Genomic DNA, 6000 nt, shown 5'->3' with positions numbered 1-6000 from the left:
TGTGGATGAACAAACAGGCTGTGTCCTGCTTCTCATCATGAGCTCCATAGTAACATTTTGCATATGATGACAGAAAAAGTATTAGAGCATGATATCCCATGACAGAGTGGTTGTGGTGAGACCAGCAGTAGTAGTAGTAGGCAGGCACCAGCAATTCAGGGGACTCCCCTACTTTCTGCATTCTTCACAAGGTAATTGTGTCCTTTCAGTACACGCCACTTGAGTAGTGTCCAACTGCAGAATACCTGTATAATACCTTCCACCTTACCTTCACAGGGTATACATTATTACGCTTCCCTCCATTGTTTGTCTTTGCTTTGTACAGACACCTAAAATGACTCTTTGCTTGTAACATGATGGAAGTAACTGCAATACTTAGTTGCACAGAGGACAACTAGCATGCAGTGACAAGCAGTGTCCCCAGATCTCACAGTCATCTGATATGTAAAGCTATGAAAAAAGTTAGCATGGATACCTTCAATAACAATGTCATAGACCTACTGACACTGGACCAAACATGGTTTGTTTTGCTCAAGGGCAGCTCATGCCTATCTACCCTAACTGGTGGACCTCATTGAGTGTTACACTATGCAGTGGATGATGGGAACATGACTCACTCCACCTACTATGACCTGACAAGGTGTTTGACAATATTAGGCCAGCAGGCCTTGCTGAAAACTGTGTAGGTTATTTACAGAGTGTTATGTCAGCTGGTGGATAGCCAACTGTCTGACAGTCATAATCTGGGAAGATAGCATTGTGTAGACCTACGCTACAGTGACACCAGTCACCAGTGGACTTCCCACAGACATCATTAATGAAGTACCCCTTGTAGCCATTCCCTTCTCTGCAGTCATGGATACTGTCAGTGACCTCTGACTGACTACATTAGCAGGTGATTGCATATTAGCTGTCAATGAATCCCACACAGAACCAACAGTTATCCAGGATGGCCTGATACACATTCAGTTGTTGTCAGAGCCACTGACAAATAGTAAATGCCAAGGACTGCACAATATTATCCTTTTGGAAGTCATCCACCCCTGGAAAATATAGTAGTGTCTGCAAACCACACACAGTTAAGCCATTACTCAGGGACGTATGGACACAGACAGTAACATAGACTTTGACTTTCACTGGTCGGTAGGATGTCGGGATCCATTCAATTTTGTACAACCTATACAGAAATGTATGGCAGGTAAATCCCAGACTGTCACTGTTATACCATATTTGCACTCATCACACCTATCATTGAGTGCAATGGCACCTTTGCTATGTCATTACACAGGCATATCTTACAACTGTAGCAGCTACACAGGGTCCATGGTAAACCAATACACATTGCAGATAACATGTCCGATGCAGTCTATGTCAAGACCGTACATGTGTAGTCTATCTCTTACATGCTTTGGAGGGGATGTGTATGGCTGCCATACAGGGAGGTGTCAGATCCCACTGTGTGCCTCCTGCTTATCCAAGACAGAAGTAACACAAGTATTACTTGTTCGACACACCTACACCATCACTGTGGTATAAATAGTACATGCTGGAAAGACAGTTTGTAACACAGACACTACACCCTATATATATCAGGCTCCCCATGCATGTAAAGCACACACCTGCTGTAATGCACGTCATGTGCAAGTTACACAATGGGATGCAGAACAAGATGATCATAACTGATGTAGGACAAATGTCTGTAATGGACACTGGAAATCTGTAGAAGGGTCATCTCCATCATCACAGCTTGTACATGTGTTAGCTCCAGAAACCCTGGTGATACTTGTCAAGGGAATCAGACCATTTACTAGATTAGGGATGCATGAGTAGGCTGTGTGACGCCATTGTCCTTGTTAGCCTGTTATACACATATGACCTTATGGAGCCATGCACCTATAGTGCTGTACCTTGCTGGAGACATATATTTTCTGTGCTGACATTCTATCCTGTGCTGTGATGTCTATGGGTTTATTTATGATGTGTATCCATAGGTGTCTCTACAAACTCCTGAAACTGAAGCATAACAGGTCCATGACACTACTTTCATTGTGTAAATATACAACCATTACAACATCATACAACATAAGGTACACAAAATGATGTGGCTTACTCATTACAAATGTCAGCATACAGTATCTGTCAATGACCAGTACAAGTGGCATAGCAAATCAACACTACATTGCACAATTACATATTAATCTATATAGTCACCCTATGTATCAGACACATAGCTTCATATCCCTGCATTGATGACGAGGATGACAGGGATGTGCACAGGTATCATCACTTGCACAGGGTGTTGTGTGCAGGTGCAGGAGGCCTAGGCTGACCCAATAGGTTGAAAGCATGTGTGTGAGTCAGGAATGGAAGCAGGCAAGATGGACTATGAAAATGTGCTGTGTGTGTCTGTAGGTGACCTGAATTTGACAGTGGTGTGTGAGTGTATGCATGAACACAGACAAGCTCAGTGCTAGCCTTACATGTGTGTATGTTGGACAGCTTTGAACCCTGCTTGGTAGAGCTAAGTTCACAGTCTCCACCCCAGAGCACAGGACCTGGCACTGCCAGGAGTTGCAATGGCACCTCCATGGCCAAGGTCAGAAGCGGTGCTAGTATCTGATGTTAACTGCTGTCTGCTGGGACTGTGTCCTCCACAGGAATGCCTATGACCAAGAGCCCATGGCCTGCCACATCTTGGTGTGGACAGCACACTCCCCTCTGGAGCACTGGATGTACGGCTACTACAGGAGCATGATTGTGTATGGCCACATGGACTCTCAGCAGATGCAGTTGCTGACCTACATCCACAAGTCAACTCCAACCAGATGCTCCATCACAGACAATGTGTGTTCTAAGACAGATATTCTGGTATGTGTCTCAGACCACCTTCTTTCCACTGCATCAGTGAACCAATCCAGGGTATCACCAATGCAGTGGAGGTAGTCACACATGTCAGACTGTGCTGGATCCATATCCTTGAGCTTCCATCTGGAGTGCCTTTCAGAATGTCCCTGTGCCTCCATGACAGCCCGAAACATATGCCAAGTGACCCAAGATGACACACCTGAACAGGTGTTGGAAGGATAGCAGGCCTTCTATGAGCACCCCTATCAATCTGCCTGTTTGGAACCTCACCAGCTCTCTGGCTATGGCCAGTGTCTACGCTTACTGGAGCCATAGTTGCCACACTTTCCTGTTCAATGTCCCGCCCTCTGATTGTCCAATATCTGTGGCCTCCAAGGACTGGGTATGTGTAGGCATACAGACTGTGTGCGATGATAATAAGGGCAGAAGAGGAATATAAACCACTGGGACAGATTCAGCCCCTTAAACACCCAGCTGAACCTCACTTTAGCCACCACCATCATTAGAGTCTGAAGTGACACTGACATCAGGTTGTGTAGGGATACAGATACCAACCGCCTGGTCATCTGTGTTAAGAAAGGAAAAGCAGTACATTAATACTTGCACTATTATGCTCTTCAGTACTATGTTGCAATATATGTAAAGCTGTATATACTATTGTCACTATTACAGACCTGTATAACCTCTAACCTCATATAGTAGGACATGAGGACATTACTCTTCCCACAAACATCTGTCATGTCCTGACAATACTGTCACATCTATCAGTGTGGTCACACCTACAAGGCATATGGCTTACAAGTGTGTACAGTCAGAAAATATCTGTGCAGCTGGCAATCATGCCGACAGTACAGCAATCCAGCCAGCAGCCCTGGGATGACATTTGAGTGAATAATGTAAGCAAAGCCACAGTTTGTACTATAACACAGTAATACATCCATATATCTCTCATTCACAGTAGTTACTTGTTAATTGTTTTATGTTGGTCAAAATCTGAGCGTGAGATTCAAACTGTAGTTAAACTCCTCCCCCCCCAAAAGAACAAACACCTGACACCCACATAAAATTATTTACACCCTGACACACTGAATGCTACAGTATTCCACTGCTGATCAAATTAAGCCTACCTGGACGCTCCTCTGGCATGGAAACTGCGGCACCCACATCCACGATATACGGTGTGATGGATGCCTGAGACCTGTCATGTGTTCCTAGGTTCACCTGGAAATCCTCAGTGGCTGAGAGTGGTGTTCTGCTGCAGGCCCTCCACTGGTGACACCATCATCCCTTGCAACATTTGCTGCTCTTCTGCATACAGCATTAACCATATCTGTGGCATGGTGTCGAACCTGCTCATATGTCCTGCTGTGGTGACCTATGGCATTAACATCATGGACAAGGTCAGCTCACAGAGCTTCCTGCTGTTCCCTGTTTTTCCTCCCCCTGGACAGTAGGCATTCATGGTGTTGATAGAGGCCTTCCAGGATAATATCATTCTCACCATCCGTAAAAGGGGCATGGCATCTGGCATACATGTTTCCTGAAAGACTACAAAATTGGAACATGTGTCAGGATCACATAAGTGGAAGTACAGTATGTAGAGATGCAGCAAGAACAGAATGGCTGGCATTATCCACTGTTTGATCACACATGTCATATTCCACAGTGTGCAAACATACTAAACGTGTGGACACAACTAAGACACTAGCAATAGTCAGCCATTCTCATGTGTGCCATGACAGATACTGCGGTATGATCATATGCCCAACACAGGACTCCATTGTAGTGTGTTCCCTAAGGGCAACCCCAGATACTATGTCAAAACAACAGTGACAAACCACTATAAAGGGACATTCCCACGACACCAGTGTGCCACATTGACAAACAACATTCCACCCTTAATGTGCTGTATGCCCTCCTTAGGTATAACAAATCTGGAGATCAATAACACGTCATTATTACAGTTCTAAGAAAGGCTTAATGCTGTAATCCCCATTCCTACTAAGAGTATTCACACAAATGCATCATGTTATAAACAAAAAGGTTACATATCTGATGGAGTACATTACTCCTCTGTTGATGTGTGCAGATATATAAAGTTTTTGGCAATGCATTTACTGTCTGAAGAAAGTCTCATACAGACTGGTTCCCCTAGCCAGCTGTTTGCCTTTTTAATGTGGTTCTCATTAGCAGTTGATTGGCTCTTAACCAATCTGTAGTTCTGAAATGCTAATTGCAACCAACACAGCTGATTTGCAGTATAATCAGCCAATGACATGCAACCACTGAACAAAATATAAGGCCTTCATGTAGATTAGAAGCCCTTTCTGATTTGTTGTGCTGGACATTCCTGGGGTCAAGATACAACATCATCGCAGAGGGTATGTCTGTAGCAGCTACTTTTGCAAACAGATGTGTAAGTTACAGGCTGCAAATGATGCTGCAGGCAATAGGCATAGGCAGAGAGTGTGATCATTTTGGAGGGCTAGCTGTAAGAGTAACTGCAGCAGCTGTGGCAGCCTGGTTGTAGATACAGGGCCAGATTGAGGGTACCCATTCCACTGCAAATTAAGGCATGTGTTTAAGGTGAGTATGTTAGTCAATGGTAGTACTAACAGAGTACTAAGCAACATGTTTTTTGTGTTCTTGAGCAACATAAGGGATAAATATAACATTATGTCCACCATTTGGGCAATTGTCAGGCCATGTGTTACATTATGGTAGTCATTTGGAATGTGTGTGCTGGCAATCCTTGTTACTAGCAGGATCTCCATATGTGTATGTTGGTTGTGCAGATGTGCTAATCTGTAATATCAATATGAAATGATTGTTTGCTTCGGTTTGATATTATCTAAGTTAAAATCATCTGTGAATGCATATTAATGCATGACCTGACACTTTATGCATTTATACTGTTGCTATAGGGATATATGTCAAGTGTGTTCCTATCTGCAGGCCTGTGACTTCCATCAGTGAAAAGCAGACATTTCATTTGAAATGCATTGTGTGGATAAAGCGTGCATGACTCAGTCATTCCTTGATAGCTTCACATTAATGTAATTTAAATGCTATCGCAAAGCATTTAGCAGGCTGAGCTACTGAGTGACTGTTACAGCATTTACATTTGTGAAGGTA

Source organism: Protopterus annectens, chromosome 1.part1 (assembly GCF_019279795.1).
Source record: "Protopterus annectens isolate FY-2018-M chromosome 1.part1, PAN1.0, whole genome shotgun sequence".
Classification (NCBI taxonomy): domain Eukaryota; kingdom Metazoa; phylum Chordata; order Ceratodontiformes; family Protopteridae; genus Protopterus; species Protopterus annectens.
This window is presented reverse-complemented; position numbering follows the sequence as displayed.